General features: G+C 29.8%; 2 protein-coding genes across 4 annotated transcripts in view; one reads left to right on the top strand and one right to left on the bottom strand.

Moving 5' to 3' along the window:
• LOC130677064 (ankyrin repeat domain-containing protein 6) overlaps positions 1-10,491 on the top strand; it is a 153,569-nt gene that overhangs the window by 102,101 nt on the left and 40,977 nt on the right. The window lies entirely within an intron of this gene.
• Positions 1-10,491, bottom strand: part of LOC130677065 (uncharacterized) — a 95,866-nt gene that overhangs the window by 54,267 nt on the left and 31,108 nt on the right. The window lies entirely within an intron of this gene.

The raw sequence follows: 10,491 nt of genomic DNA, 5'->3' as shown, positions 1-10,491 counted from the left end.
ACAATAAGAAGTGATTGAGATACAGTACACTTTTGTGCATCCTCTTATATGCGCAGAAGTATAAAAATGATCCATTGCGTCTTTTCTCAGACTTGGCTACGTTGCATTCTAACTTAAAATATTTTTCCCCTTGAGCATGTGTTGTAGAAAGTGTTTTGAATAATGTCGAGGTTATACATAGTTGGAGATAACAAATAATAAATATTTGTATTGCAGTTATTTATAATTTATACCTTTTATTATTTTAAATATAATATATATTTACCCTTCCCTATACGGTAACCTTATGTTTAACCTATATCCGTAAAGTTTTTATAATTATTTAAGTCTGTTGGGCTTCTACTGTGTTTTAAACTTCCCGCGCACGGCAACGTTGCCAAGTCACTATCTCTCACTTGTCAGGTTATGGGAGAAAGCTTGAAAATCATTAAAAGTAACAAACTTTAAAAATTAATACCGCTCGTTTATGTTTTTATTGAAAAAAATTACTTGTTATAAATTGAATTAATAATTTTAAACTTTTAAAAAAATGTTGTAAAAAAAGTATGATTGTTATTTAATGAAATTCTCACTCTAACTACGGTCAACATAGGGAATGCATGTTTAATTTAGTACCGCAAGGACTATTTTAAAAAATTCCTACGTATACAGGACACTTCAAAGTATTTGTATTTAAAAATTGAAATCTTATTTTAAAATCTTTTTTTTCAATAAAAAAAAAAAAAAATTTTTTTTAAGCTTTTTTGGAGTGCTTAAGAAAGGTCCAAATTAGGTTGACCTATAGATTAACAGCCATAAAAAATAATGACCGGCTTAAGGGGGCCGTCGTGCCCCGGTCTCGCCTAACTAGTTATTTATTTTGAAACATTTGAAGTGGCGAATAGCTAATATAACTATCCATAAAAAATTTTAGTCTAGAATTCAGTAGTGGTTTTAGTCTTGAATTTTGTCTCGGTTTTAGACTTGAACTTTGTCTAGGACTTTGTCCTGAATTTGGTTTCTATTTCAATTTTACGTTTATTTTAAATTTTTTGTCTAAAATATCGTCTTGGTTTTAGTCTCGTATTTTGTCTTGGTTAGAGACTTAAGGTTCGTCTAGGATTTTGTCTTGAATTTCCTCCGGATTATTATATATGCCATTTGCCGACTCCAATATTTCAAAATAAATGACTATTAATACACAGAAAAAAAGGATTTCTTGGCGTAAGAAATATTTTGCATTATAAATTGAAGGCTAAAATTTTCTTAGAACTAGAAAAAATTTATTGGCGCAATAATTTTTTTATCGCCTCAAAAAATTTTTCCTTGCTCCAATAAATTTTTTGTTTTCAATTTATAATGCAAAAAATTTATTGAGACAAGTAAAAATTTTATTGGGGCGAGTAACAATTTTTTGTGCCAAGAAATACTTTTTTCTGTGTATAATATATTCATATATTTGAATTAAGTTCTACATAAAATAATTAGATATGAACTTGGCTATATGCAACGCTGTAAAACTTATTGTTATTATATGTCATGTTAAAAATTAGGTTTCAAAATAAATTACAAAAAAAAATAAAATAGTGACCCATTTGAACTTTCTTTTATTTTGAATTTTTAGTTTTTTCCAAATTATTTTTTTCTGAATCCTATTTTTGTACATAGCCTGACAGTACATCACGTAAATTTTGTTTAATCACAGTGATGAAAATTTAGTTTGAAATTTCGCTACTAGGTGGCTTCGGATCAAAATATTCTCATACGTGCGGCGGTACTAGAACTCAATAAATTCCTCAAAGAATGGAAAATTTATGAAACATTTATTGTATATAATTATATAGAATTGTATACAATTTGTATAGCATTGTATACAATTTTCTATACAAATTGTATACAATTGGATCGGGTCATTTTTTCTATCCAATTATATATAGTCTATATAATTATATATAGTCCATATATAATTGATATATAATTCTATACAATTGTATAAAATCTTTTTTCATTGGGAATTGAAAAATGAAAATTTACAATCTTTCCGGTTTTGTTTTTGGGCTATAACTTTTTAAATATTCAAAATAACGGCTCGCGGCATAAGACTTTTTTGTAGAAAATTGAGTTTTCTACAAAAAAGTCTTATGCCGCGAGTTCGTGTATTCAATATTTATAAAGATATGAGACTTTACAGTTAAAGGTAAGAAAACAAAATTTTTCATTTGGAAGATTTTAGATTTCGGGCTGTAACTTTTTAATTATCGCATACACGAACTCACTAATAGCATTTTTTTTTTTGGAAAATATAATTTCCTACTAAAAAGTTTTATACCGCGAGTCCATAAATTTAAAATTATTATTTCAAGACATTTTATTCATACTTGTGTTGATTATCAAACAACAGGGTTAATAATAAGAAAATTTGTAAGTTATTTTGAATAAAAATAGTTTTATTTATAAAATTATCAAAAAAAACATCGATAGTTATGACATGCATATGGGTGGACCTCCATGTCTCATACTGCAAATCGCTGATCCACAGCATTTCTCTTCTTCTGAACACTGAAAAATAATAATAGTATTGACAATAGTAATGAGTGATTATTGTGTACTGGAAAAATTTATTATTCTTGACTTACACGTTGGCCGATGTTACGGCATTCCTCTGTTGCAACCAAGGAAAACATTGCGATTATGACGAAGATAAGAAAGATTCTTGACATTTTAGATTATTTGAGCTAGAAAATTAATTATAAAAGATAGTCTTATGTTAAGTTAATTATTCTGGCAAAACTTATCATTTTAGATAAACAGTCTAAAAGACCATATCGCGTGCCAAATGCCAAAAGGGCGTATAAAGATTATACGCTCTTTTGGCTTTGCAAAACCAAAAGGGCGTATAATTTTTTTTTTTTGGTGCCAATCGTTTTGTAAACATGTTCTAAGCCTAAAAATAAAAAAAAAATTTCCAAAGCCAAAAGGGCGTATGTCTCAAATACTAGCTCTCCACCATACGCTCCGCGTTGCGTTAAATATACGAACGAATATTAAACTTAATTATCTCTAGCTTATAATTATTAATTATTTGGGAATTTTCCAGTTGATTAAAAATTAAAGTTAATGATTATTTCAATTACATCGGATTGTCCAAGATGATGAAAAATTAAAGTTACTATCACCGAAAATGTTGACTTTTTCGGAATTTTTTTTCATACAAACCTCCGGACAATTTTGAAGACTGTTTTTCGAAATTTTGAAAAATCCTGATTTTTTTTTTTATACGCCCTTTTGGCTTTAGACCGACAATTTCCTGAAGCCAAAAGGGCGTATATCTTAAGATACGCCTTTTTGGCGTTAGTACGTTCAAAAATTTTTTTCTGCAGATCTTTACGGTTCGAGCGATTCTAAAAAAAATGGCAAAAAAAATTTTTTTTATACGCCCTTTTGGCATGGAACCCGATCTAACTGCTGTAATACGCCCTTTTGGCATTTGGCACGCGATATATTATGGTCTTGGTTACCATATATTATGGTAATGGTTACCATAATGTTATGGTAACCTTTCCCATTATACTCTGGTAAATGTTACTATAACAGTATGGTAGTGGTTACCATATATTATGGTAATGGTAACCATAAATTATGGTAATGGTAACCATATATTATGGTCATGGTTACCATATATTATGGTAATGGTTACCATAAATTTTGGTAATGGTAACCATATGTTATGGTCATGGTGACCATATGTTATGGTCATGGTTACCATATATTATGGTAATGGTTACCATGATGTTATGGTAACCTTTCCCATTATACTCTGGTAAATGTTACTATAACAGTATGGTAGTGGTTACTATATATTATGGTCTTGGTTACCATATATTATGGTAATGGTTACCATAATGTTATGGTAACCTTTCCCATTATACTCTGGTAAATGTTACTATAACAGTATAGTAGTAGTTACCATATATTATGGTAATGGTTACCATAATATTATGGTAATCTTTTCCATTATGTTATGGTAATCTTTCCCATTATACTATGGTAAATGTTACTATAATAGTATGGTAGTGGTTACTATATAGTATGGTAATGGTCACCATATATTATTGTAATGGTTACCATAATGTTATGGTAACCTTTCCCATTATACTCTGGTAAATGTTACTATAACAGTATGGTAGTGGTTACCATATATTATGGTAATGGTAACCATAAATTATGGTAATGGTAACCATATATTATGGTCATGGTTACCATATATTATGGTAATGGTTACCATAAATTTTGGTAATGGTAACCATATGTTATGGTCATGGTTACCATATGTTATGGTCATGGTTACCATATATTATGGTAATGGTTACCATGATGTTATGGTAACCTTTCCCATTATACTCTGGTAAATGTTACTATAACAGTATGGTAGTGGTTACTATATATTATGGTCTTGGTTACCATATATTATGGTAATGGTTACCATAATGTTATGGTAACCTTTCCCATTATACTCTGGTAAATGTTACTATAACAGTATGGTAGTAGTTACCATATATTATGGTAATGGTTACCATAATATTATGGTAATCTTTTCCATTATGTTATGGTAATCTTTCCCATTATACTATGGTAAATGTTACTATAATAGTATGGTAGTGGTTACTATATAGTATGGTAATGGTCACCATATATTATTGTAATGGTTACCATAATGTTATGGTAACCTTTCCCATTATACTCTGGTAAATGTTACTATAACAGTATGGTAGTGGTTACCATATATTATGGTAATGGTTACCATATATATGGTAATGGTTACCATAAAGTTATGTTAATCTTTCTCATTATACTATGGTAAACATTGCTATAATATTATGGTAACGGTTACCATAATATTATGGTAACCATTACTATAATATTATGGTAACGGTTACCATAATATTATGGTAATGATTACTATAATATTATAGTTATGATAACTATAATATATATGGGTGCCGTTCGTATAATCAACATTTAAAAAAAACCGGTTGCCATGCATTATAGGAACCATTCCCATAATATATTGTAATTGTTACTATAAATTTCTCTCTGTGTACAGAAATCTATCTAGGAATTCACCAAGAAACCCATTAGAATTATTAAGTTTTCTTATATGGATTTGCAAGACTATGAGAATTCAATTTATTATAAAACTATTTTCCTTAACTTCCTCCAAATTTTTTTAGTTAATTTAAAAATAATATTAAGAGTAATCAATAGAGACGAGGACTTACCAAAAAAAAAAATCATCTACAATTCAATGTAACTGAAATTACCAAAATTATCCTCGTGCCCCGAGTATTTATAAAGTTCCCAATTTATTTAATCGTTTGGGTTGTCGACGTAAAATCTGTTTATCTACAGCTGTATTTGAAAAATATATAAACAGATTACACTCTCTTTTTTTTTCTCGCGTCTGGAATAACAATAATTCATTAAATTTAAAACAATAAATTGTTTTTACAACTGATTACTAAATATTCTTGTCTATGTTTTTGTTACGCAACAAAAAAATATCACCATACCTGCGACGCAAGTTTAAATTACTACCCTGTTTAGAGGAGAGAAAGTCGTTCTTTTCTATTATGAGAAAACAAAACATAAACATTAGCGTATGCGCCATTCTTACCATAAATAGGGGTATAAATTTAAGCTTCCATGAAATTCCTGTAGGACTTTTACATGAGGTTCCTATAAGAATCTTACAAGTTTTTTGTAAGAATCTTACAAGATTTATGTGAAAGTCACACATAATTTCTATAAGACGTTAATGTGAAATCCTTGTAAGAATTTTAAATATGCAATTTTTGAGACTCTTGAAAGTCTTCTAGAAAGGTTTTGAATAAGATTCAAATTTAAATTAAGATTTAAATTAAATTTTCTATTTTCATATAACAATCTTTTTCAATTTTTGAGCAAGTCTGCTCTCAAGATCGATAGATGCGAGTATCTTTTTTTACGTATGTGTCTTGCTGCAGATACTTGTGACCAGATTTAAATTGCAAGCCTAGTGCGAGCCTTACACAAGAAATTCGTGCCAGATTAACTCAATTCTGGAGGAAGACTACACGGAAAGAAAATTATGGCAGCGGTTCCCATAATTTTGTGAAATTTTTTCCTATACCATCATAGGAATTACGACCATAAATTATGGGAGCGGTTCCTATAATTATAGGAATGATTCCCATAATTATAGGAATAGTTCCTATAATTATGGGAATGATACCCATAACACTATAGGAATGGTTCCTATCATTATAGGAATACTTTCTATAATATTATAGAAACCATTCCCATAACATTATGGGAATGGTTCCTATAATAGTATGGGAACTATTCCCATAATATTATGGGAATGATTCCCATAATGCAATTGGAATGGTTCATATACCATTATGGGAATCATTCCCATAATATTATGGGAATAGTTCCCATACTATTATAGGAACCATTCCTATAATATTATGGGAATGGTTCCCATATTATCAAGAAAAAATTAATTTAAAGAAGTGTGGTAATCACTTCCACAATACACAGAAATATTATTAAACATAAAAACCAAAATTCAAACATTGAAAAAAAAAATCGTATTTGGCAAAAAAACATTAAAATTTTTAACAAGAATTTTTTGTCAGCACAAAACATTCAAGAAAATTCAAATTTTGGGAAATTTCTACACTATTGTGCAAAAAAAAAATTTTATGATATTATAGGGATGGTTCCCATAACATTATGGGAATAGTTCCCATAATATTATAGGAATAGTTCCTATACCAATATGGGAACCATTCCCATAATAGTATGGGAATGATTCCCATATCATTATGGGAATGGTTCCCATAATAGTATGGGAATGATTCCCATATCATTATGGGAATGGTTCCCATAATGGTATGGGAACCATTCCCATATCATTATGGGAACCATTCCTATAATGGTATGGGAACTATTCTCATACTATTATGGGGATGGTTCCCATAATATATGGGAACCATCCCTATAGTAGTATAGGTACTATTCCCATACCATTATGGGAACTATTCCCATAATGCATAGCAAAACTTCCCATAATTTTCTTTCCGTGTATGGTTGAAAATAATTGCGCATGGTCTGCTCAAGATCTGCTCAAGGCTCGAAATTGACCTTAAGTCTTGAGCAGATCTTGAGCAGACCATGCGTGAGTACCTACTCATTGCACCGTGTTCAAGATATCTTTAATATTCTTATGTACGATACCATGAGCAAAACATACACAAATCTTGACATAGGTTTCTTAATATACGATCTTGCGAAAGACACATACGTAGAAAAAGACACTAGTGACTAAAGATTTCCTCAAGATATTTACTCCAGAATCTTGCTTAAACACGTGTTACTAAGGTTGTACCTCGTTTAATTTATTTAATTTTCATTGTAAATATTTGAATATAGGGGAGGGTGGGGCAGAGCGGCCCCCCTGAAATTTTGATCAAAAAAAAAATTTTTTTTTTTTTCGCCTAATTACTATAAATCCGATATGTTTGCGCATTTTTACCCCTACGCATGACATTTGGGGCAAAATGGACAATCCAAAAATTTTGAAAAAGTGATTTTCTCATATTTTTATCGTCAAATTAAAAAAAAATTATTATAATTCCACATTTCTAGCCCTACGCATAACACCTGGGGCAAAATGGACCAGCCGAAACTTCCGAAAAAATTATTTTTTCATATTTTTCGGCCGTTTCTCTATGTAAGAGGCAAATTTGGTCACTAAAAAATTATAAAAATTAAATTTTTTTTTTTACTTGATAAATTTTTGAAATAAAGTAAAACTATACAATTGTTTTTTTTTTTATTAAATAACAATTAGTAATTAAGGTAATCGAGAGTGAACGATTTTTTACGCTTTAAAAAATTTTTTTCGAGTAATATAAAACCAAAAATAGTTGTCAAGAGAAAGAAATACATTCTTAATGATGAAAACAATTTAAAAAAAAAAAAAACGAAAAAAAAAATTTTTTTTATCACTTTTTGAAGGGGGGCCGCTCTGCCCCACAAAAAAAAAAAAATTTTTCAGAATTTTGGCAAAATGTCCATAAATTTGTTCGAAATAAGACAAAAGTAAAGTGATCTTATGGTTGAAAGCCCCAAAAAATAATAATTGGCTTAGGGGGGCCGCTCTGCCCCACCCTCCCCTACTTATAATTTCTTAAAAAATACGTCGATAAAAATTATAATGACAGTAGGTTGAACAATTACTATTATTGCTTCCAGAAAAATATTCGAAACTAAAAACTTAATGTAAGAGTATATAAAAAAAAAAAAAAAAAAGGTTGACTCCGCGGAACAGCCCGGTCGCCTATGGCTATTTTCGGGCTTTATAATATAAAATTTTTCTGTCAGAAGACGTTTTTATAAAATTCAATTTATACTACGGTTTATTTTTAAACGACAGGGTAAATAATAATATAACATATATCATTTCAGATAAAGATATTATTATTTGTATAGTTATGAAAATTACATAATTTTGAAATTTTATAATTATTTTAGGAATTATCTAAAATAATATAGAGCATCTTGAATGGCCTCCACGGATAGTACTACAAATGGCTGGACCGCAGCATTCGTCACTATCTGTACACTAAATAAAAATAATAATAATGATAATAATAATGAGTTATTATTGAGGACTTGAAGCATATAAAATTTTTTACTCACAATAGCACCTGGATTTTTACTGCAAGTTCCTGCTGCGACAGCAACAAATATCGCGATTATAACAACGATCAAAAAGATTCTCGACATCTTTAATGAAATTGAGCTAAAAAATATATTTCGAAATATTTAAAGTCAAGTTAACAATCCTAGTGAATCTTAAAATAAGAGTAGAAGGTCAAAGAGGCATTATTCGTAAAAAATTTACTTTATATACTATAAAATTTCTAATGACTATATACACGGAAAGAAAATTATGGCAGCGGTTCCCATAATTTTGTGAAATTTTTTCCTATACCATCATAGGAATTACGACCATAAATTATGGGAGCGATTCCTATAATTATAGGAATGATTCCCATAATTATAGGAATAGTTCCAATAATTATGGGAATGATACCCATAACACTATAGGAATGGTTCCTATAATTTATAGGAATACTTTCTATAATATTATGGGAATCATTCCTATAATTTATTGGAATGGTTCCTATAATTTATAGGAGCCATTCCCATAAATTATAGGAACCATTCCCATAATATTATGGGAATGGTTCCTATAATAGTATGGGAACTATTCCCATAATATTATGGGAATGATTCCCATAATGCAATTGGAATGGTTCGTATACCATTATGGGAATCATTCCCATAATATTATGGGAATAGTTCCCATAATATTATGGGAATAGTTCCCATACTATTATAGGAAGCATTCCTATAATATTATGGGAATGGTTCCCATATTATCATGAAAAAATTAATTTAAAGAAGTGTGATAATCACTTCTACAATACACAGAAATATTATTAAACATAAAAACAAAAATTCAAACATTGAAAAAAAAAATCGTATTTGGCAAAAAAACATTAAAATTTTTAATCAAAAATTTTTGTCAGCACAAAACATTCAAGAAAATTAAAATTTTGGGAAATTTCTACACTATTGTGCAAAAAAAAAATTTTATGATATTATAGGGATGGTTCCCATAACATTATGGGAATAATTCCCATAATATTATAGGAATAGTTCCTATACCAATATGGGAACCATTCCCATAATAGTATGGGAATGATTCCCATACCATTATGGGAATGGTTCCCATAATGATATGGGAATGGTTCCTATAATATTATGGGAACCATTCCCATAATGGTATGGGAACCATTCCCATATCATTATGGGAACCATTCCCATAATGGTATGGGAACTATTCTCATACTATTATGGGGATGGTTCCCATAATATATGGGAACCATTCTTATAGTAGTATAGGTACTGTTCCCATACCATTATGGGAACCATTCCCATAATGCATAGGAAAACTTCCCATAATTTTCTTTCCGTGTATAAGAATTCATGGGAATTCAAAATGAAATCTATTGAAATCCATTGGAATCCATAGAACCTTGTCGAGATATTTTCCATAGGGTGGAAAATATATGAGAAGATTCCTTTAGAGGTTCCATCCGCTGGATTTTCAATATATTACGGCCATAATAAATATCTGTAGAAAACATTCTAAAATTAGATCCCATAGGAGTTTACCTGTACGGGTTTTCTCATAGATTCTTATGTTAATCTATACGGGGTCTCCCATAGATTCTCATATTAATCCATTGACGCATTTTTCCAAATATTGCTAAACGACCATAGCAGTCTATGCCTATACCTATTGCCTAACGTATTCCGTGGGGGTCTATTCAGATCCCCATAGATTGTGATGAGGAGCTATATGGATATCCCCATAGATTCTCATGTGAATCT

The sequence above is a fragment of the Microplitis mediator genome, chromosome 11 (assembly GCF_029852145.1).
Source record: "Microplitis mediator isolate UGA2020A chromosome 11, iyMicMedi2.1, whole genome shotgun sequence".
NCBI lineage: Eukaryota > Metazoa > Arthropoda > Insecta > Hymenoptera > Braconidae > Microplitis > Microplitis mediator.
The sequence above is the reverse complement of the archived record's forward strand: the minus strand, read 5'-3'. Positions and strand labels throughout refer to the sequence as shown.